Below are 25,924 nucleotides of genomic sequence, written 5' to 3'. Positions count from 1 at the left end.
CCTTTACGTCATAAAGAAAAATTAGAATACTGAAACAGAAGAAAAAAGGAGACATTGCACACAAAATCGATATTTTTGTGTGAAGGACATTGAGTCAAACATTTAAGATAGATCATACTACGTTCTTAACTCGCCTTACATACCGCATATCTTCCCGTTATTCTATTTCAAGTAATATTTTAAAGTAAGTATACTGATATTGAAAACTTTTATACCTATTTATTTAGTAATTTTTAAATACAAAAACATTAACCGATACTAAAAAATGTATGTGAAATTGCACATTTCATAGAACTCATCCAAATCATTACAAGAAATTTGTTGATCTTATTTGCGTCATATAAAAAGGAAGTACGGATTTTAAATACGATTTTTCATATTTTGATAAAAATAATCATGCATTGAAATCGGTGAAAAGTTCTTTTATTCAGAAAAAAGCGTCAAACAATAAGAGATAATAAATTTTTTGTTATGAACCTCCACAGTTGTCATGGCAACAGCCGTGTGGGCAAACCGTGACTTTTAGTTTTAGGTTGGAGTTGTGGTACGTCGTGTGATTGTGGGAAATCCAGGGCCGCTTTTGTGGCGGATCCTTATATCAGAGAATTATTTCCCCGGCTACCACCATTTTTGGTTTTCTTGACTACATCGGAGCACCAGGGAGAAAGAAAAATATTGTGGTAGAAGCGGAATCCTTTCATTTCGTACATTTCATCGTACTAGACCTGCAAAGAGGAGTTTCCATTCTATTTCAGACTTTTCTCCTCTCCCTTCCCCACCCGTGTGATCCTCGCATCCAAATGGATGATTATATTTCATTCCCCTTCCGCAAGCTAGAAGAGATATGGGCACTATTTATCTCCTCTTCGCATCATCAATCTTCATTTCCCAAAACGATTAATTTCTAAGAAATAACTGCTTTGCTGTTTTGCAGTTTAATTCTTTAAAGATTTCAACCACCATTAGTCGTCTTCATTTTTGCTTCAGAAATCATATATATACTCATTAAAGGAGCGTATTTTCCGTCGAATCGATATCCCCAATTTAACTACTATTTATCAATGATTTGTAGTTCGTAGTATTTATCAACGATTTTTTGTCTATTTTACATTACAAAAATTCAGTAAAGCTGTATCTCGAACACTTGTAATTAGCAAAATATCTTATAAAAATACTCATGCTGTTCCTCTCTGTATTCGTCTCTTATCAGAGAGGGAAGGATACGTTGTTTGGTTTTGTATTTTTTGGATGAATTATATTCTTACTAATAAACAAATCGGTGAGGAAAATGGCAGTTTCTGAGGTCAGATATTTTGGTATTGACATATCGTTTTGTAATAATTTCTCATGTCATTTCGTAACCAAAAATGATGGTAAGTACAAGAACACTCAAACTTTTCTCATTTTCCTCATTAACTCAAACTTATGAAAACCTACGTTTACACAGATATTCGTAATTCTTAACAATTCGGGTAACCCTCTTTTTCGAAATTGGGAATGACTGTTATCCGTTAAAAACTAGGTCGATTTTAGTTTGATTAAAGGTTGAAAAATTAATAAATTTTGTCCGTTCTTCTATCGTCATGGTTGAAAAATTACATTAAACTGAGTCTATTTAACCAGTAGTTTCTCTCATAAATTCTAATAGCAATTTAATAATCAGTTGTCATATTGATGAATGCAACCATAAAATCATCCTTTACTGGATTTAAACCCGTTTCGGTAGCACACATGCAATTCCTAAACATATCGTGAAAGTGAAAATTCATTGTCACCATTTTTATTGTAGAGCATTATATATTGGTTTTCTTCGTAACCGTTTAAGCTAGATGAGTAATATTTTCAGGGAATAATTTTTACCAGGCAAAAAAACTTTTTCTATGATTATCTTTCAATTTGATTAATTCATATGCCAGTAAAATCGATATCAATCCGAAGTATGTGCCTCCAACTCACGGCAATTGCTCCGGCAATTGCTGTTGCTTCATGTTTCGGTTAGACCTTTTATTTCAAGTAATCGTAGTGCTTAGGAAAAAGATGAATTATTAAAATTTCAATGAAATCTATTTTAGCTATTTAATCTCGCCTAACTAACATTTAACTTTTTCATTCATAACTTACTCATTTGTATTTTAGGTAGTCAGCAAGTTCTATAACCGTGGTGATGAATATACTGATTAATAGCTAGCTCTTTGGCTCAAAATGTGAGACAAATCTATGATTAATAAAGACATTTTTAGAGAGACGTTTTTATATTTTGAGAAAAAATTATTTTTCTTGCTGTAGAGTGATGGGGCGAATGAAAGTATCATGTATTGAATATTTCAAACCTCTATAATTGTATTTCATATTCATAAATAGCTGTTTGAACATGGTTTGTTTGAATGCCCTATGAATCAATATAATTATAATTGCATTGTAATGTTATGTTTTGTATTTTTGAATATGGCCGCGATGTAGAGGATTGTAAAACTGCTATTCCACAGGAATACCAATATTTTACGCAAAACGCGAATTTATTGTACCATACTACTATTTTTAATCGTTTACGGAATAAAATATTATAATTACTATGCTGGCCTCGGTGAAGGCCTTGTTACGGCGAAGTACTCTTGAGGGCTCTAGTGCACGCTTAATCAGTGTAGGACCATGACTCTACTCTGAGCCCGTACCTTACCTTTACTGCTTACGTTCAATCAGCAGGTGCAATTTACAAGACTCGGAGGGCGTGCAGTTTGATCGATCGCAGCCGACACCTTCAAAGTAGAAGGGATTTCCAGTCGCTCCTATGGCAGTCCTCTGGATTAGCATTCACGGAGCAGGCTCTCTTTGATTCGCAGGCGTCAGAGCAAATGGTATTGCCACGGATACCGCTCCGAGTAGCCATTATGGCATCGGACTGAGACGCTAGAGCAGTTTTACGGTAGGCTATTTACAGCAAATGTCCACTGTGAAATCAAATTTCCTGGGGCATAAATTGTGTTAATCGTACATGAGTTAGGTGTTAGGTATTAGTCGTTTTCCCGGATTAGACATAATTATAATGTCGGGTAAATTTTAAATATACCTAACTATTTATTTTGATGTCGTGTATGATTGCTAACATTTCCTTATGTATTGGGTGCATGTTTGAAATCATGTTAAGTAAAGACTCTGTTAAATATTTAAATAATAACTTTTGGTTAAAATAAACTTACTTTTTAAGAAAAACATTAAAAGAATCCTTTTACAAGGATATTTATTTGAATTTGGTGTTTATATTCAGGTTTTATTATAAATTGATAATAAAAAAATAGATTTTACTTTGTGACCAAAATCATGGCAAAAATAATGTCATAAATTTATGAAAAATGATTTTTTTTACAAAAGAATGTGATTGACTTATGTGTTGACAATATTGGGCGAGTTAAACCATTAAGGTTGATGCAGAGTAAAACTAGAAGTACTAAAATACACTTTATGTGAATGCCGTAACTTATGAAATAGAAATGTTTACAATTATGTAATCTTTTGATAAATGATTTGTAGGGCTATATTAAGACATTTACTGACGGATGAAAGTCAAATGCAAAGTTCTGAACTTGGAAGATTATTGATTGAAATTGATTTCTCACCCAACGGTTCAATTTTAAGAACATTTCGAGCTTCATTGGAAACGGAAATATTTCATTAATTTTCGCATTTTCTGGAATTGGTCAGTTGTGAAAGTCGTGCCCAAGAGATGAAGGGAGTATCAGAGTGATTTTCGCCTCGTTGAGACGGGTCTTTGGTAATCCTTTCACCAAAATTTTCATTTCGTTGGAATCTCTCTGTTGTGGTCACGATGACCAAGCACATTCTCTTTTACGGCGCCTTCATTTTTGTTTGGAGAAAAAAACCGCAAAGAGTGACAGCATTTCATTTCGAGGCCGTAGGAGAGCCTCTTAAAAAGTCTCTCTCGGGACGCATATTTCGCCGCATTTTTTTTTCACCCTCTGCTATCACTTTCAGATTCCGCGCATCTTTCCTCCACAGTCCCTGGCCAAGCGAAAATTCCTCTTCACAAAAACGATTGATTGATTTCTTTTTCTACTTCCTCTTTATTTCCTTTGGCACTCTTGACCCTTGCTTTATCGAGTGACCTAGGTAGCCGTAGGAGACGCAGCTCTCTCAACCCTCACTGTTTTAGCTGAATTTGATCGAACTACTTTTTATATACTTCACCTATCCATCCGACACCTTGGAAATCGGCTGGCATAACAGTAATAATGCGAGTATTCCTGTAACGTGAAAAATTTATCTCATGTTACGTGTGAAAATCATCTTTTATGAACAAGCCGTAATATATTAGGCCCCCAGCTTATGATACTGCCTAAAAAAATAATTCTGAGTAAAAATTAAATGGGTGTAAAATGATACGTACAACATATGAGATCGCCTGGCGTGGTGGAAATGGGATAAATACATGATAAATATGAAAAAAATATGACAATTTAAATATGAAAGGTAAGTAACACTTAGATATACAACTCCACTACCGACTATGGTTTCGACACTTCATGTCATTTTCAAGGTGAAACTTAACTAGAGTTTATGACCATTGTTCTTAGAGTTTAGATCTTTTTTTAGATTTTCTTTTACAAATTATAACCTAGACTGAAAATGATCTTTGCTACAGCTTGAAAATGACATTGAGTGTCGAAATAATGGTCGGTGGTGGAGTAATATATTTAAGTATGGAGATAACCATTAGTCATTTTTTTGTTCTGGATAAACGTATAAATTTTATTTTTAAATCAAGATGACAAATGCAAATATATTTAATTCCCCCAGAATTTAAGGTAAAAGTAACCCGCCAGAGGAGGTTTTTACTCCTGTTAACATAGAAATATGATTGAGCGTGTGTTTTTCCGTTAGGAGTTAAATTTATAAACGTGGTTAAACGTAAAGCTTTGCACTCACCTTCGAGGAATATTAAACAGCATAGAATTGCTATTTTTTATTTTATGCGTTGATTCCCACCACGGGCAGTAATTTTGGAAAATATCTAGCTTTTTTTAGGTTGAAAGTCCACCAGTAATAGAGCCCAAATATTAAACTATGTTACATGCCTATAAATTTCCCCATTCCCTCCATGACTAGGCGATGTCTCTCATGCATTCATCGCAGAAATGGAGTTGGGCTAGACTACTTATCTACCGGTAATAGGAGGATAAGATATTTGATAAATAATGAATACATGCTCCATGTTTTCACGAAAGAGATAGTTGTAGGGCTTCCCAATTCCATTCCTACAGTGGTTTTTACGTTACACCATCACATCAACTACCTTTCGTTTAGCTCCCACCCTTCGACCTATCTGGCATGGGTGGCCCTACCAGGAGTAATTTAGAATTGGTCCCGCCAGCGCAGCTATAGAGATCATAGGAACGCACAAGCCTTTCCACTGCGACCAGGTTGCAGCCCGTGGGGTGAAGAGAGGCAGCTTCTAGATGAGATACGGAGGAGACAATAGGTACGTATGGATCGAGTACGTAGCGGGGAGGAGGTATTGAAAACAGTGTTAGAGGGTGTAATGTAGCGTAAACGAGGGAAAGGAAGGAAAAGAATAACATTTTTAGATAGAATGTAAGGGAGTACTTAGGCCCTATAGTGAATTGAATAGGGAAGTGATTGAAGGAAGGGGAGGCTCCTAAAATGCTTCTTAAGCACTCCATGGAAACCTACCTTAATCGGTAGAATGCTTTAATAATGAATACGCTGGGTTTGAAAAGGAGAGCAAACATTAACGTCTCCATTAAAAGATGAAGTCATTACATTAAATGTAAACGCGGAGATGTAGTGGTCATTTCAGGAAATTAATTTAAGCTTTTAGCTAATACTTCGTTAGTACTAAGTGAAATTTAATCAACTGCCTGGTTTAATAAGTAGAGAAATTTTCTTCTATCTCTTTTAAATCCGAGAGATTAATAAGAGAACCCTTTACTCAGCCTCAATCCGTATATTTTCCGGCTACGATAATCTCAATTGCCTCATTACGCTTCGCTATTCTCTTGATGAAATGAAAGTAGACGAGCAGAAGTTTTTTTTCTTCGACGGAATTTTTCACTTGTCTTTGGGAGAAAAATCTAAAATCGCGAAGCCTCCCGTATTCCCTCGTGCGCATGCGTGAACTCGGGAGGTGGGAAGGGAGTGGGGGTGTCGGGGAGACCTGGAGACCGATTGACCAGGTGCCTTTCTCAGATTGCCTTTTTCTCTCCTTTTGGGGGCTTCATGTGGAAATGGATACGGGAGAATTTAAGGGGAGGAAATAATATTTTTGGGTGTTGGCCCTGACTTGGTGTCAAAGGCGTCCACCCCAAGACATCTCGCCCCCACACCCTTCATCGATCCTCCTTACCTAACTAGCTAACCCTCGGTTTCCAATGCGATTGACTTCCCCCAAGAATTGGAAGAATGGGATTTTAGTGTTCTCTCCGTCACAAGGTTGATATTTTGCTCTTACTGTCTTTGCTAGCTTCGACATAGGTATTGGTGGTGCGCGAAAAATACGTATTGGGAATGGTATGACGCACACGATCACGGAATATTTTACACAACGCTTAGGACTCCTTATTTTTTTGCGAATGCCAATTTCGCTATATCATTTTATTTGATTTTATAGGTACCTTTTTTACTCTTTTTAAGGTTAGTTGCGATTTAGAAATGTTTTCAGGCCTTACTAGCACAAAAAACTTAAAATAATCATGAAACTAGAATATTCGCATCAATGAAAATAATATATCTCTGGGTATACTGCTAATTTTGGAAATATAGCCTAATTTAAGAAACTGTGTTTGCTATTAAAAGTAGCCGGTCTTGATTTGAGATTGTTTTTATATTTAGGAACAAAGCGAAAACCTAAGTCAATGATGAATTATTTCAGCTACAAAAGATTCCAGCAGAAATTTATTCACAAGTTGTTTTTGGGTTTGGTCATGTTATCTCTCTGCTCTAACTCATGCATTAACGTATCCTCCCATGTAAACTGGCGGTATTGTCTTACGGCATCAGCATAATCTGCGGTCGGATGGAGCTATCCTACGTTGTTCCAGATGATGGCAAAATCTTTATGCTCGGTTTTATTGTGACGCTCGTTTGAATTCATGGTTTTATTGCCTCTCTGCCTGTATCTCTGTCCTCCTGTCACTTTTATGGGTTCTCTATCCTTGCCAACGACGATCTCACTCTGTTCATTCTGTTTTCATGATGGGTAAACATTTATTGCAGAGCCTAAATGCCTATGGTGGAGAGAAAAAGTAAAAAAATTCACCATCACCAGATTCGACAAATATTTTTTGCTGAATCACAAGTAAAAAAGAATTGAGTGGAATCATTTTCTTTCCCACTTTATCTAAAATGTATAAACATAGGTAGCTTTCCTAACAGTATACCATATAGCTCAAATATAATTGATTTGTGAGGCTGGGTTGTTGTCAGGGAGTAACTTCATAATAATTTTTCACTAATACTTACCTTGATGGTTATTTGAGCACTAATTCGATAGTTAATATTAATATGAGTAATTAAATATTATTACATACCACCGTGATTACTTTTCTGAGTGTGGAATTACCAGTGTCTCCACTTCTGCCTCTGTAAAAATAATGTTTGTATTGTAATTATTATGCTTGGTCTCATGAATTTCTAGGTGTTAATTGGTTTTGATAGTCATTTCGGTTATTTATTTTCATATTCAAGCTCTTTGAAGCCCCATAATTGGCAGGGAAAAGACAGAAACCATTGGGAAACTATGAGCTTATTGAAAAATTTTCATCATTTTAAATATAATTTCGATTAACAGAAAGTCATTTTCCTATTTTTTAAAGATTGTGTTTTCTTTAAATTGCACTCAGAACCCAATTCGAGTAGAATATTTTAGCATAAAAGGACTACTCATAATACGCTCACCCTTAAGGTAAATGGAATCAAATAACACAACATCAATGAACACTTTCAATAGTTTAAGGGTCCGCGGGCAGATTTTTTCTTAAGAAAAACGTGTTTTTTAAATATTATTTTTATATTTAAATATTTTTTAGCTACAGAAACTGTAAGCTACGCGCTCCAATTAACCGCGAGTTTGCTTTGTTGCCGGATGCCATGGATACATCGGGATCTCCGGCAGGAAAAGCATTCAATTTTATGAGTTGTCCAGAGCATCGAGATACAGGGCAGACTCGCGGTCAATTCGAACGCTTCTCTCTAAGTTTCTGTAGTTTAACGATGGTGCGTTTTCGACGCAAAAGTTATTAGTAACTTTGCTCAGTGGCATCAGGTATCCAGGGTTAAATTTTCGTGACATAATTTTTTCCACCCTGTGGAATACATGCACGCCAAACCATAGACAATAGAAATTATAAATTTTTTCTGGGATTCTTTCTTATGCCCGAGCATAGGTGATCGGTGAAGTTATGGTGATACCACATGCAGGGAGGAAAAAAGTGGAGGATTTTAAAGCCTTTAATTCACTTCACATTCTGCACTACGAACATTACAAGAGAGTGCTATCCAGTTGAGTGCTGAATGTGCTGTCACCCGCAGCGGATTTTAATGGGTTCGATAAAATCGTTACTTGCGACGATGATGGTAGAACGTCCCGAATCCCACGAGGAACTAAGCTATGTGATGGGTGTTTGCCAAAAATTATATTTGAGATGATATTAGTTTTTGATTTCTTTACTTTTCAATGCTATTCCTTGTTAGTTTAATTACTCTATTTCACAAATTATAAATGGATTGCTCTTCTCCCATTGTTACGCTGCAGATATTTTATAAAACCGTTTAACAAGTGAGAAAAATAGCAGAATGAATTACGCATAAGTAGCAAAATAAATTAAGAAATACTATTTGTAGTCTCATTGCGTTGAATTGTGGGCTATGGAGCTGAAAAATAAAGGTGCCTGTGCTTTGAGACAATTCTACAACTAAGCAATTATTCAAAAGATTTTTCTAATCGATGGCTACTTATAGCATCTGTATTACAGGTATATGTGTTAATCATATGAGCCTGTAACGCGTAAGCTTGATGGAAAACAATTTATTAGTTTTTAGCTCAGTAACATCAGAGCGCAGGAATGTAAATTCCAAATTTTCATGTGACCTCTTGGCTACCAACTCCAACCCATTGTAGCTATTTAAAAAAAAAATCCTACCAATCACTTCTATTGTTCAATTACTGCCATTAGTTAACACGAGCTTCATTTTATAATAAAAAAAGAGAAAAAATCACTGAGAACAATTGGTAATTTTGGCAATCCAGAAGTTTTTTGCCATTATTCAAAGAAGCGTAAATGCGCATGGAAGACGGTTCAGGTACTATTATATAGGATTAATGATCATTTGGATAATACTTTGCTTAATTTTGATGCGAATTTGAAAGGTCACCCGTGATTCGGTATCCAAAGTGCGGAGCTTATGTAATATTTCGCAGCGCACTTTTGAGGCTTTCAATTGGCTGTGGCTTCGATGAGGTCCTTTCTTCCCTGCCTTCCCCTAGAAGCGGATGCTATAAGATTTCAAGATTGACCCACAAAGGCTGGGGGCTAAAAGATGAAAGACAAAGAAAAAGTGAAGAAAAATAGGATATATAAGTTTTCTGATGTCCAAGCACTTCAAGTGTTCAAGTGATTCATAGATAAAAATTTAATCGATATAGATAATCCATTTAGATTCCCAAAGTTATTTGGAAAAGGGTGCTTTGTGACAATCCTGGCGTCAGAGGAATTCAGCTTGGATACTCACTCATGCAGCATATTAGAGGCCGCTGATAGATTGAGTTGTAGTTAAAAATGACGTAATGGATTTTAAATTAGTATCTTTTCCACTGATGACAGGTGCTTGGAATTTCATGTATGGGAGGAGTTTCGATTTGAACCTGCTGCCGCCTCGCCTTTGCAGCCGGCGGTGATTCTTCGATTCGGAGGCAGGCGTTAGTAAAAGCTTTCTGCTCTTCTGGAGTGTTTGCTGAAGTGCTTGCCTCAGTGAGGATTTACTTACACATCGCCGTAAAAGTCTGAGATGGGAGAGGGGAGGTTCGCTCGATATGGAACACGACCCCACGCTATACATTCCATTAACACCCTCTTCCATCACTTCTCTTGTCACATTCCTCTCCGTTATACAGTGTTCACACTCAAATAAATCACTTCAAGAAAAAAAGAAAGCTATCAATGAATCTATAAAAGTTCATGCGCGTATGTAAACTTTTACTAAATTTTTCTGGCTCTTAAAAGAGGCCAATTTCAACCCAAACCTAGGAAAGTATCCATTTCAAAGAACCACTTCTATTCTAGACAGAAGACAAGGATGGAAAAAAATTAGATGATAATAGATCTTAATTTGTGGCTACCACTTCTGTAAAAAAATTCCAGCCCATTTTATGTATTTATTGCCTTTTAGAATCTATTCTACGGTCATTAAATTGCTGTTAACTGTGGGAAGTAAGTCCCTAAATAATAGAGATACAACTATTTCTGAACAGTTCATGTATTTTTACGGTGATTTCCACGCATATTTTTGCAAATAGTTTGCTAAGTATTGTATTTGCAATTCATAGATACTTATTTATCCCCTCAGGAAACGCATTTCATTGGTAAAATAACAGTAATTTAATCTTCTAATCAACTCCAACTGTTAGGTCACCTCTGTATGTATAAGGAAATGATTATCGTGATTTATTTAGCCGATCCAATGTATCTAGCTTAGAAGCCCAATTTAAATAATGACTCCCATAAATTCCAAATAGCGTCAAAGTCAGGTATTAGGCATTTTAGGTAATGTTAAAAATCTTCGTTATCCTTAATTTTGCCAAGAGTGTAGGGGAATGTGATTTCTATCATTTGTCATCTAACCCTATCTAACCAAGAGTTTCTTCCAGTATAAATTAAATTTTAAGACTTTTTTATTTTAAAAATGTGAAAAATTTCAACTCAATCGCAATTATTGTGGCAGCTACATATTTAGCCATTAAACCTTACATCACTAAAAACATGTAGTTTAAATATTTCTTGAATAGAGCTAAAAATTTATACATTTTTGATGTTACCTAGAAGCTATATTCGGTTATAATGGGCTAACGGAGAGGTCTTTTATTAGCTTTGAAGCAATAGATAACATGATAGATGAATATAGATGAGCATGATGTATTTTAAATTCAAATTCAGCGGAAGAGACACGAGAAATAAGTAATCGGAAAAACTCGAGCTTCGGACGTAACTCATGTGATTCTATAAATTTCCGCACCAATCTTTTGTAGGTGAATATGCGGTTTTGTGATTTTATAAGCATCTCGTGACCTTTGCTTCCTCTTGCGACCTCCAAAAACTTTTTCCTTAGTTACCGATCTATGTATATATCCATGTATGCATGAACGGTTTTCCGCTAACACCGAATAATCGTTATCAAATCCTGTATAAAGGTGCGACGTAGTATCTACGCAAGCTACACCCAAATCACTGAGCCATTTTTGATGTACGACGTATTTTTTAATTGTTTTCTGTCATTGACATCATAAAAAATGAAGGTAGGCTAAAAACTAAATATTTAAAGACATTCGAAAAAAATATATATTTCTTTGAATATACCGTAGACGTGAAATGAGCAGTCATGATATATTTCATAAAATTATTTTCCGAGGCCAATATAGAGTAAAAAAACCAAGAAATCATTGAAATATTTTATAATCAATATTTTCCTCATCCATTTACATAGGGATGCATCAATTTTCCATCCATACTAAACTTTGTAGAATCATTTGTTTTTTTCGTGTTTTATATATAATATAATATTTTAGGCATATATTTTATAATATAATATTTTAGGCATGTGATGGGCTCCAGAATTATACTAAAGTTCTTTACATTAAATTTAGACTATGAAATGTAAGAAACTCTTAATGATTAGGTATCATTTAGCGAAAAACTCCTTGCCAATTTCTACTCTCGCAACAATTGGAGTCTCGATTTTTTTCTCGAGACTCCAATTGTTGCGAGAGTACAATGCTTCTTAAGAAGCTTCAATACATATAGTTATAAAAATCAACCAAGATTATCTTGATAAAAATACGACCATACAAATAATACGGCTAAAATACTTATAGAATAACAGGAAATGTTTGATATACATTTAATTCTAAAAATTAAATTCTCACTGGCGGTATTAATTTTTAGTTTTCGGTCCTCAGGCAATTCATCTTTAACGTAAGTATGATGCTTCTATGACAGCCTTTTATAAAACATTACGAAAAACTTTAATGAAATGGAATAGAATTGTCGTTTAGTGGATTTCTTTTACTATCTTTGAGCATACTGAGCTGAGTCTCATTGAGAAGGAGGCAAGGTTCGTTCCAATATGCTAAGCGTAATAACAACTTGTCACCACGAAATTACCGCTCCTGTTCTAAATGTCCTCTCTAGACTAGTTAATATTGTGTGAGCATGTGTAACCTCGAGAAGTGTCGCGCTGTGCAACGATGAATGTTCATGAAACCTAACGCATGGAAGCGTCAGCGGGGTAGCATCCTATTACCAGCAAGTGGGCGTGTTTGCTTTGCTGAGAGGACCTTGTTTACGCTTCATTCATGTATACGTGATCATCTTTAGTGGATCTATCTTTAATACTTGGAGGCGCTTTCCTTAAACACATCCCCAGCTTAGGAGAACAAGACGGAGTTAGAATATTGACGGGAATAAGATGAGAGAACGTAAAATAAGAAACAACTTAAGTAAATACTTATAATGTAAAACATCCTTTCGACCTATCAGGTGGATCAATTTTGTGAATGTTAAAGGCCTCATAGCCTTAGATGTGACGACGCAGCTGCCAAATGTAGTTATGAAAACTCTACAGCCCCTAGTTGATGATTGATGATTGTGACGCCCATGAAAATTATAATATTGGATCATAGAGACGCAAACGTCATCAGCCAATGCCCAAATTAGTAAAATTGGGCATCGCAATATTTCCCCTTGAAAATATTGCAATGTCCAATTTTACTAATACTAAGAACTTCCACCATATTGTGCCTCACATCATACAATGCCCATACAACTGAAAAACAGGCCTAATTCTGTCAACCGCCGTCACATGTATATCACTGCTTATTTAGTTAAATAAAATCTTTTTGTATAATGCAGATACGTACTATTAGGCTGTACATTAGCTAAAAGTATGCTAGTTTGAGCTTTAGTAAGTGTGCTACCATATAATTTGCGGACATTTTTGAAAACCGATTAAATTGCGACCGAAGTGGCAAAAGAAATTAGCCTTTTGTGGGATGGAATTGGGCCTCCTCTTTGTCTCTTTGCGTTGTAATATCAAGATGCTAGGAGAATGGAGTGGGGTGGTTTTAGCGTGAATGGCGATTGGGCGTCGGCTACGACGCGAAATAAAGCGCCTATAGCAATCAATCAGCCGCTACGTCGAGACAAGTGAAGGAAGAAAAGCGGAAGCAAGTGTATGCTGTCGGATGGATGGATTTCGTGGCAAGTGGGCGGATTATAATAGGAGTGATGATGGCTACGAGAGTGCTCTCTACAGCTACCGAGATGGTGCTGAAAATTCGTGGAAACTCGATGAAAATTAATCATAAGTATTACACATTAATAGCTATACGCCTTGACCCTTTGGTATTGTCATTGAGGGGAGACTACGTACCATAATACGAACTTTTCGAAGCCATACTTTTATGGCATTTGGAATGCCGAATGCTTCTCGGAATGGGTAGTGGTTTCATTGTGTGGGTCAGTCTTGGACTGTAATTAATTATTTTTATGTGGTACGTTTAATAATTTTTAAAAATTGCCGTATTTTTTTATTTAGTGTTTGGCGTCGTTAAACATCTACGTGGATATCAGAGTTTGCGGCTTCGTCATGGCAATATGTTTTCTCGTCTTCCATTTGATAATTTTTGCTCGGTTTCAATTTTATTTCAATTGCAGAAAGCCTACGCAGGAGGAGACTTTTTAATCGTTGTAATGTCTTCAGGTATCTAAGCAGTCTTATTCAAAACGCGGAGCTATAAAGACTGCACTAGAGTGGGTTGGTGGGCTCTAAAAATTTAATGTTTTGCAAAGCTTATTTTGATCAACTTCCAAATAAAAACATGAAAACGACTTTTTGCGAGAGGGCTTAGTTAGCCTATCATCATCATAATTGGTCAGACTCATTAACCATTTCACCTATTCTTCCTCAAATATATTTCCCTTATTGTAGTTTCATTGTAAAATTTACAACAGTTAAAATTATTTCACCCCAAAAATTTCATTCTTTCCGAAAAAAGATAAAAGACCGTAAAAATCGGCATTAAAAATGGTGTTTGTTTGGAAATGAAAATTTTTCACTAATTTTTACTTAATACTACCAAATTATATGCTAGTAGCAATAAAAAGTCGATGGACACATAGATTCTGTTGCATGCTCTAAGTTTTAATGCTTGCGCATTGTCCATCTACGTCCTAATGATGCTGTAGGAAAAGAAATGAATGGAAGGAGATACCTGTACCACGCAATCGGGTTAATTAGTTGGATCCGAAAATTTATTCATTGAAAGAATTCGATATATGAAAGGGAAAGATAATTTGGGACTTCCCGATTCAGCCATTGTCCTCAAAAGGGGAGAAAGGAAGTTGTTTACAACTTTTAGTTGGGGACGTCATTACAGTTCCGGTTCATTGACTCGTTCAATTATAAACGGTACATGAGGATAAATCCATCTTAAGAGTGTGTTCAACATCAAAACACACTAGGCCGATGCACGAGACCAATTGAAAGTAGTGGAGCTGTGACCTACTCGGCTGCAGTTCGTGACTTCGCCAATTTTCGCTGTGAAATGCTTGACGCCGTCGATTTGACTCCACCAACACCTCGAGAGATGGCCAGAAAAACCGTTATCTTACATCTATCACAGTCGACAGTAAAGGCATGATGATTGAGCCCATAGTACGCTGTATTAAGTTTTCACCAGAATGAAGCTGAGTGAAGGTTGGGGGAAGACTCATCACCTCATATTCACGTCACCCTTCTACATCATTCAATTTTTTTGTCCATTAGTTCATAGATAGGCGTGATGTCGTGAAGTTAGTGTAAAATACAAAATAGACGTCTATAACCTCGTATCAAATATATTTTTCCTTCCAGGCATTTCACTTGGATCCATCGGCACGAACAAACCTGGTAAGTTATTTGTGTATTAACTTAAATCTGAGTAATCAATTTTTGAAGCTAAAGTTATCCGAAATTTTATGCTTAGCAAAGGTCACATTCGTATTATCACTCTGTTTTGCTTAATGTTCTCGCACTAATTCGTATTGAATTCAGCTAAACTGAGCGAAAACACTTATGCTTATACTCGATACTCGTGCAAACTTTTATTTCTACATTAGATTTGATAGAGCATACGGCATAGTGTAATGTTTTGATAGGGCTTTGAATGGTATAAACGTATGAAATGAATCCGAATTCCAAAGACGATTCCAAATCAATGTAGGGGGGAAGAAGAGGGAGCGATATTAGAGGAGTGGAAAATGTGATAATATGAGAAACATAGCCAAATGATGAATGAAACAAAAAAATAAGGATTGGCGTTCTGTGGAAACCATCTGAAATCGACCGAGAGCATTGGAGGCTAGAGAAAAGTATAGAGTAGGTATGCTAGGTAATAATAAGGGTGCAGGAAAGTGAATTTTGGCGGAAAAACCAATCTCGTAGGGATGGAAAGGGAGCTGAGGATGCGAACGTGGTAGCTTCGAAGAACGTCTAAATCGGTAGAGGAAAAAACTTCTAATCAGAGAAGAGATAAAGATCTTGGGAGGTTTTTCAGAGCTGTGCCTTTGAATGATGGATGCTTCTTCACCCAGTGGAGAGTAATCGCTCTCCTAAATTAGAGTGAAATATGAATTCTGTATTTACTACTGCGATCTCTGTGATTTTATCTCTAATTGTGGGCTTGGTAAATCATTCTTATAAATATATTTCCATTTCAATCCTATTGACCATCGTATTGGTTTTAGCGGGTCAATAAACCATGGGAATTATAGTTTCAGTTTTTTAAATCATCAGCCCTAGAAATTCTACGAAACGTTTTAAAATCATAATAAAATATAAGTTTATATAAATACCATATTATATTATAAAATATTGGAATACAAATAATTCATAGGACGCAAACATTCAACAACATTTCAGTGAGGAATAGCAAATGAGAAAAAAGGAAAAATGCACTTTGAAACTCTTTGTTGAGCATTGGAAAATAGTCAATCATTACCAACAAAACTTTCATTTTTGTTATTTTGGATAAAATGAGCAAAAGAATGATCCCAAGTGTGGAAAATGACTCTTCATAATTGAAAATCTAGGACTTTGACTCAGTATTTTCCTTCCCAGGGAAGTTTAACTGCTTTAGTATTGAATGAATACCGTGAATTACAATAATTATGAAATTTCATATGAACTGTAGTTAGAGCAATATTTCGAATGGCCAGATCTCGCGTTCAATGCTTTATATTTGTAGACATATCGATTCCTCCCGATGTTTCTCGTTACTCTTTAGCTCATCCACTGGTTTATGAAGTGCGGGTGAGCAAAGTATAACGTCAGCGAGAATGAAGGAAGTGTTGGGAGGGCTGGAAGTGAATACAACATAGTGCCACACCTGGGACCTCGTGAAAACACAACCCCTGGAGAGGCTCCGATGTATAGAGACCATTTCGCGCCTTAACTCCACTGGAATCTTTGCAGCTCTGAGTGCTGGTCGTATTCGGGGCATAGAGGATAGTCACCAGCACATTAAGTGTTCAAGTTACCCGCAACATGCATGCTTTAGCAAGTCGGGAGGAAGTTTAAGTACCGTGCAGGTAATGAGTTTTGTATTAGCTTCAAGATTAAATATGGCTCTTAACGTTCCCCTACATGCTGTTTGTTCGTGCTACAGAATTGGTAGGTTTAATGGGACTTTAATGTGAATGATATAGTGCTGTACGTTCCGTTTCTTGAGATCACCTTCTCACTTTCATAAATTTAAGCCTAAACCTTGTTAAAATATAAATGATTATTTTGGTCATTTTCTGCCCTTTTCCCTCCGGTGATTCTAGCATGAAGGCGATTTTCATTCTCGCTTCCAAATATCGGTATCATAATTTTTTAAGTGAAAGGGTTCTTTACTATTTGTATTTCAATTTGTTATTCAAAATATTGAAACGTATTGGATGTGTTGGACGCAACTTAATAACATTTCAGATTGGCCTCTTGGTACGCTAAACAATTTAACGCCGATTAGGAGCAAAACTTGTAAACTATTCATCTACATCTACATAACACCCTGCATGACAACTTTAGGGTGTTTGGCAGGTGGTGATCAATCACCGGCATGCAAGAGGATTCCGCCATGCACATCACACGAACGTAAAAGTGTTAAACTGACGATTTATAGTGAGAAAATAATGTGTCTCCATTATGAACTGATTGGATGACGTTTTTTTTTTGTTTTTTTTTTCTTATTTTTGTACCACAGCACGAGCTAACCTTAAAAAATTGCATTTATGGTAGAGGGTTAATGCAATCAGTAGAAAATTAAGATAAGAAAACATGTAATACATTTTTTTATAAATAAAATGAGTCAAAAACGTGAGATATTTTGAAGTCCAAGAGAGGAAATGGAAAACTTGTGGAGCTAAAAACAAACATTCTTAATCTTCATATCTGAAAAATAAAATTCAAGAGAAAAAAAAGCGTATTTGTGGATGCCATTAATGTACAATTTCTCCATAAAAAGGCCACAGTTTTTGTCGTCATTTCAAGACAAAGAAAATTACATAGGTAAAGAATGGTGAACTTTTATTAATGAAGATTTCCTGAGATCTGCTTTTAAATTCCTATATTTATTACGGCCCGTTGATTTTAAAGAATAATAAAGCTAAAAGTTATGTTCCATGTCTATGGCTATTAATTTGTATGAAAATATTCATTTTATAGTGCGATAAAATTTTGAAGCTGGCTAATTTGACGCTCGTTTAGCCGTTACCAAAACTCAATTCCTCATTTTCTATTAAAAATAGCGAAAACCTCTATATATTTAGAAATTGCATTAAAGCTGATGTATTTTGAGGCAACGAATGCTGCCAAAACACTCACGCAATTTTTTCAGTTTCTGATTGGTAATTTCTTGATGCATCTCATTATAATAACTCATGCAATCATGTAGTAATTCACACAGTGGCCTCAAAAACAAATTTTATCTACATCTACATAATACCCCGCAAGCCGCCTAAAAGGCGTGTGGCAGGGGGTGTAGGGACACCAGCCGTTTACAGCTTAAAAAGAAAAAAAAAATGAAGTACTCTAACGAGGTTGGTACTAGCGTTTATTAAAGCCCTTTATGGTTCGGGGAAAAAACGAATTCCCATATCTATCCGTTCGGCCAAACATCTCTATTAATTTATCGCTTCTATCGGACCTGGAAATATAGTGTGGCTCTAATATTATGGTCTTTGTGTCGCTCTTAAAGATATCCATTCCCAATTGTTCAAGCAATCTAAGTCTAGCGCACAACCTCCGAGTCTCCAATGGCTCCCAGCCTAATTCGCTTAACATCCGGGTAACGCTGTCTGTACGCCCGTAGCAGTTTTTGACGAAACGCGCAGCCTTCCATTGTATTTTATTCAGTTAGCGGATTAAGTCTTTCTGCACCGGATCCCATACGCTCGCTGCATATTCAAGGTGCTGTCGGACGAGAGCGAAATAGCACCTTTCTTTCACTTTCTCATCTGAAAATCTTTACACAATACGCTTGACGAATCCTAATTTCTTCAGGGCTATGCCGCAAATATTCTTTATATGTGTTCCCCACGTGAGGTTCGAGGTTATCGTAACTCCTAGGTATTCGCCTCGGTGGCGGTGGGGTAAAGTCCTCGCCTGCCAAACCGAAGGTCGCGGGTTCGAGTCCCGCCTGGGTAAGTTACCCCTATCCAGGGCATGGATGTTTGTGATTGTTAAATGTTATCAACCCCGATTTAAATGTCAAACAGTGCTGTTTTCGGTGGTGTGTGAAATAAATAAATAAATAAATAAAAAATAAAAACTTCACATCGTCTGTTGCCTTTATGTTAATACCATCCACTGCATAAATATGGTTTATAATCGTGTATGAAATTTGGCCATGATTCAATGATTCTGGGGGTTAATACTGAATTTAAAAGTGCTAAACGAACTTCATTTCTATTCATGAAACACGGAATAACATGTGACCCATCAATATTCTGCGATTAGGTGGGAAAGTAGGTGTCATAAGTGGTGTAGACATGTGCCAGGGGATCGGGTTGGTGTGGTAGCAAGAGTGTTGGCTTCACACCCGGCGGGCTCGGGTTCAAATCCCGGCAGTGGCAGAGAATTTTCAGAGACTGCCGTATCCCTGCTTGAATGTTGTGTGGAGGACATTTCAAGCGCAACACTCCGTCCGTCGGATGGGACGTTAAGCCGTGGTCCCCTTGGCGCCTTTCGTTAAGAGCAGGCTAATGCCGACGCCGGGTTTCTCTCTACCCTTCCTTCCATACCTTTCCCTCATGGCGCAAATGACCTCAGCTGTCGGTCGCTTCCTCCAAATACCATACCATACATGTGCCATTTTAATTTTCGAACACGACCTTAAGTAGATAAACAGTTTATTTACTGAAATATATGTTGAGTGTTACTAAAAATATTTTTCCGGCAAAAAATTATCTATAAAAATACAGCAGGTAAGTGTCTTTTGGGAATGAATGAAAGAGTTTTTCGAACTCCTCAAGCATACTACTCCTATAACTAATACATTCTTAGGAAAAATAACGAGGAAGCGGGGATATAGCAAACTGAAGACATCATGTGACCTACATCTATACATCTCCCTTGTGAGAGAATGGAAGTGCACATGGGAATCGATATACCTATCTCGGTCGAGAAATCTCCACCTCTTGAAATGGAACTTCGCTCTGAAGATGGGTAGTCTGCTCTCAAGCCTAGTAACTTACTGATATTATCGTGTGACGTACATGAAGCTGCGCTGACATATGTGCTATCTGGGACGAAGATGGAGGAAGCCATAATTATTCGGAGAGTGGGAGTCGAAATGGGGACTTTCCGGTGAAATCCAATGGTTCCCTCTCCCTAGCCTAGTTCGGCGAAAGGGCAGAAGGCGGCAGGGCAATCGCGGCTCCATGGGTTCATTAGGAAGAGGGCGTTTGAAGTGGGCGGTCCATTAGCGATGGGAGATGAAGCGTCAAAGCAGGCACTACAGACGTCACTGCAGCCAAGATTCCCACGACCGACATTTCGCGTGGTTTCCTTACTTCTACAATCCTTATTCGGTGGATTCTCCGTCAATTCATTCTCCTTCGAATGGCGAAGGGTTCTTCGACTGAAAAATTTATGTCATTCGGTCTCGGAATTGAAGGAATCCTTATCCAATAAGATCAAGAATTTATCAGTACAAAATGTAGATATTTGTCTTATAAAAGGAGATTCGTTAAGAAGAGGAACGTTAAGACAAATTATCTAATTTAAAATTTAAAATTTTACCCTTAGTAGATGAAGGTACCATACTGGTACGGTATTGTGCAGGTCTTTATTTTTTTTCTTATATTATGCCGGCTAGAAGTCATTGTAGCCATAAGTGAAAAAAGGTGGTATATGACTTTTGAGAATTGAATCCTCGGATAAGAAATGGAAAAATTGTAATTTTTGGGTTTAACTTTTCTCTTTTTATTTTTTCATCTTTCGGATTTTTTCCACCATACTCTCCCGGAAAGGGACAAAAGATCAAAGCTGTTGGTTTATTTCTCGCAAATCCATTAATACGGAGATTGCTTGCAAGACTTGAATTTCTTGTGCATAACGGAGGTAGATCATTCACTTGAGGAAATAGATGATGATAACGAGAATCGACATAAAGAAAGAGGGAATGCTTTAATTTCACTACGATCATTCCAACCGTTGAAAACATTTTTGATAAAAATTTTATTTATACTGACTTGCTACACCCGCCACTAATCACAAAATTTCATTCATGTTAATTTTCAAATATTTTCAGAATCGATAGAAAAAATTAACTCCGTTCAAATAATTAATCAGCTGCTTTATGGCCTATTCCGTTCATTTTAAATGCAAAAAACAATATGCTGGTTCACAGGTAGGAATTTAGTATTTGTACTAAAATTTTGTTCCTCAATTCTCTTGAAGAAGACTTGACATTGACCTGGAGCACTATTTTAAGTAATTTGTACGATATTCATGAGGTATATACTGAGGTTCAGGTCCGCTTTCCAACCGTTATTATAGTCATACGCAACGCTAGGCAGATTTATTTTTGAAATCAACTTTGTTAACATTTCATAGTCAAAGAAGATCATTGTCAAACGGAGCAAGCAATTTTTTTTATGTAAATCTGTACCTATTTCGTAGAGCCAATCTCAGAATAGCGGAAGGATCAGACTCGTGGGTGACAGCGTTGAAGGTTCGCTGTTAGTCCGGTAATGTTGGCCGGATACAGTCATTAGTTCCGCAGAGACGTAAAGGCCAAAGTTATTAGAAACGTGAAGGTGATATCAAAGGTTGAGATGTCGGCGTTCCACTTATTGAGATTGCGGTAGGCGCTATTGCCCTGTTACGTCCATGACTGCATGAGCTAGTTTAACGAAATTTTCAAGAGGTTGCTATTTCCCCGGATCAGCAAGCAAAGATGCATTTCAGATTGAATTCAATCTACTTAAATGATGCTATATTTTTATTATCAGTTTGATTTCCACGTTTTATAAATTTTTAATTTGCGTTCGTGGTTTTTACGATTGAATTCAATGAGTTAACTGTGAGTAATCATAGCTTTCATGCATGCGTATTGAAAATTACTTGAAACGAATTTCGAAAATCTATATTTGTGAAACAGCTTTTTCTTTGAACACTTAGTACTCACGTAATATCAGACCTATAATAATTTCTTGAATTAGGTGATTTCCTTATTCCAAATTGAAATCTATGGAATATTAGGGCGAAGTGAATAAAGTGGTGAGCCTTCGTGAACTCGAAGTATTTGGCGTTCATAAAGCTAAATAAACAAATTTCATTTTACAAATAATATTTGAAATCTATTTATATATTTGAAATCTATTAATAAAATACTTTTTTTGGATAGCTGACATGTAGCATATTTCCTGCTGGAATTTTAATATTTTAAAGCGTTATAAAGCAGTCAGATTAATTTTAAATTAATAACACAGATTTCTAATTGGAGGCAATTATTATTGGAGTTACATGTTTTAATTTCGTAATGGCAGTATATATAATAACTACAAATCATTCTCATGCTTAAGAAGGGAATCACTGACCACATTAAGGAAATAATTGCAATTAGGAAATATATTAATAAATTTATTTTTGCTAGCACATAAAAGTTTAGCCAGTCAATTGCAGAATCAAAATGCGTGTGTCTACTCCATTATAATTTTAACATAAAATAACACTGATTTCAAATCGGCTAGAGCAAAACACAGGGGGTTTTCTATTTCGCCGGTACTCACAAAGGAAGCGGAGGTGTTGACTCAACTTGGAACCAACCTTTTCACATTTCCACGCCATTCAGTGCTGTTGGCTCCGCTGGGTGTTTTTGGCGATTACCATTACGTTAACGCGGGGTGGTACATTTCGTGTAATGAAGTTTTGGCTCTCTCTTTGGAACTCTCCTCGGGGCGAGCAATGTCGTGCCGTGTTAGTCTGGGGCATTCAATGCATGCATTTTCTCGAAGCCACTTGGCCATGAACAGCAGGACACACAGGGGCAGAATATGTTCTAACTCTTCCTTCCAGCGGGAATTTGGAACAATGGGTAAAATCTGATGCAACAGTGTCCTGCAGAATCGCGTATTTAGCGTATACTGGCGCCGGACTCAATGAAATAGAAGAGAACTTGGCCTGGAGTGAATCTCTCTTACAAAATAAATCAATTACCTTTATGTGTTTTTCTCAAATTCGAAACTTTTGTCAGTCACAATATACTATCGTATTTTTTACAAAGTGATTTTTTAAAGTTTTTTTATTTCTTGAGTCATACTTTGTGTTTCTTTAATTGAAAGTTTTTTTAAATGATATTTACTGCGTATTTTTCTTTTGATATAGGGATGAAGATGGTAGGCATATTAATAAATTATCGTCCGAATGGCGCCATGGAAATGCAGTAAAAGTAGCTTAATAAATCATCAATTCAACTGATCAAGACCTCTACGGCGAAAAGGAGCAAGATGATTATTTTTTGGCAAAAATTCTCCTATGTTTTTATGAAAGCCATCGTATTCATTCTAAGTTAACTAGGCTCTCTTCTGATGAAAATGTATAATGACAGTATTTCATTTCATGAGCACGTTGTGAAAGTTATATACACAATATCATCCGATGGCAGATTAACTAAAATAAAACTCATCTCTCTCTCAGGTTAAAAAATTAAGAAAATAAAAAAATTGATTTCATTAAAAAAAAAATAAAATAAATATCGACTGGTTTCACCATTTCTGGTCATAATCAGGAATTTATCAACTATGAAGTTTGGGGCTGAATGCAAAGGGGAGGAAGAGAAGACGGAGCTTAAGCGGTGGGGAAAGTCATTTGCGTAGAGGTTGAGCTGGTAATTAGCGAAAGGCGCCGAAATTAGGGCTCGCGCGAACGGCTAAGGAGAAACGGCAGATAAATTGGGTGACGTCGCGGAGGAGGTTCTTGTGCCTAAGGAAACGAAATTGGCAATGTAGGGCGGTAGCGGATAATGTGCATGCCTTGCTAAGAGAGCGTGCAGCGGAATCAGCTAAGTGTCTGTAAATGAGTTACGGAAGTGGCAGTGCGATACATTGACTGCGTTGCGCTGTTAGCCCCTTTTCTGGATATAGAGTGTTTTGTCTTGCTCGAGGGCAGATGTTGGCCATCTTTTATCGATGCCAAAAATATCCTTGATCCAAATAAAACAACGGCAAATTGAAATCTTTTTGAGCCTTTCTTTCGATATTCGATAACTTTGGACGTTGAATAAGACGGCAAATGGCTCAGATAGGAGTACCTACGTGAGATTAGTTGAAAAGAGTTATTTCGATCAATGTTATTTAATTAGATCTTTTATAAAAATACCGAAGAGAAAAGTAAAAATATATATAATTAATAAAATAAATTAATAATGTTTCTACGAAGTGATTCAATTGTTGTTGAAACAATTATATTTTAGGCCTATATTGGCTCAGGTGGGTTTTCCAGTTTTTTAAACCCGCCCGTGGCTTGAAAACTGCGTTAAAGATTGACAACATTTGTCGTAATTCAACGATTGGTGTATAGTGATTATAATTGACAAACAAATTGTTTAAAAAACCTCTATACTTTGCGGTCGATACTAGGCGCAGAATTTTAAGCATTTCATTGTCCTCATGAAAGTGAATTGTTTCAGTATCACCAAAATATCGTAAAAACTATCTTGAGCATCAGTAGAAAATTATTAATAGGCACACTATCAATTTTCCGTACTATTTGAAGTCGTATGATAAGCGAAGGGAATCAAATAGGTGAGATAACACCTAATTGGATATCTTGAAAAAAGTGCGGTTTTGCAGCCACATAATCATTTTCTATCCCGCTGAAAACTCTTCCTGCGAGCACAAGCAGACGAGTGCAGTTTACAGATAAGGAAGGAGTGGGAAGAAAACTCGTCCTTTCGGCCTCGCGATCCATGTGAAGAGGCTATTCCTTAGTGGCTAAATTGTGCTCTGTGCTGTAAAACGGTCCGTGTTGAGTCCAGGGTAAAGCGCGGCCGTGGTCAGCCCGTAATAGCTCGGAAGGCGGTGGGGGCGAGATGAAAGATTGGAACTACAGCGGCAAGTGGTTATGTCTGAAAATGCTTTTCACGATGCTTTAGTGTACGCTCTAGAGTGGGTGAGGTAAAGGTAAAGCGATTGAGAGTACTTATGCTTCATTACCCACTTTAAACTCACGCTATATTTTTGAAACATTCAGGGTTTTGTAATTCTTCGTTAAAAATTTCGCGGGAACTCGTCACGTTGAATATAAACATTTGGGCTATGTCGCCGCGTCAATTTTTGGGTGGCCCTAACGTTTCCCGACCGATGCTTGTCGCTTTTTCAAGGGATTCATTCTAGATTCTCTGGAGAAAGCGACCAGCATCGGTCGGGAAACGTTGGGGCCACCCAAGAATTGACGCGGCGACACGGCCCAAAAGTTTTTATTCAACATTCAGGGTTTACAAATGAGACAAGTTTTCTATTTAATATGAATAAATATTGATGCATAATTTCACGTTTTTAATGCAGTTAATTGTTGAAAAAAACATATTCTCTTAATAACCCTAAATTATTACTCTAGTATAATGCTCATTCCTATGTACAAACATGTGAGGAATTGATGAACGAATTATCCATAAAAATGAATCATCAGATTCATTGAAGAATGAGGTATAGAAGGCCACATTGTTATGCAGCATAAAATATGCCAGCGCTAAATTGAAATCTGAGGTAGCATTAGATTTCTCAACATTTTTCTCCCATTTTCTATTATGTGAATTGCGTAATGGGTCGATTTTTAACATGTTATTTTTTGCTAAAATTAATTTTTAGGGTAAATTTATTATTGATGACTAGGGTAATTTTACATAACAGGTATAGGTACAGCTCAAATTGATTTTAAGACTTCAATGTCAAATTTTAATTGACTTCAGAAATGGAAAGATGATGCGTGGGATAGGGCACTCGGACATAGATTCATTGATTAGGATAAGCCTATTAAGCGAAACATACCAATTTATGGTGACATTCAATGTAATATAAATTATACAGATTTTATAGAGTCCTCTTAAATTCCGCTTGAAAGGATGGCTCAACCAAAGGATGGCTTTCCAAAGGGC

This window comes from Ischnura elegans, chromosome 9 (assembly GCF_921293095.1).
Source record: "Ischnura elegans chromosome 9, ioIscEleg1.1, whole genome shotgun sequence".
Lineage (NCBI taxonomy): Eukaryota > Metazoa > Arthropoda > Insecta > Odonata > Coenagrionidae > Ischnura > Ischnura elegans.
The sequence above is the reverse complement of the archived record's forward strand: the minus strand, read 5'-3'. Positions refer to the sequence as shown.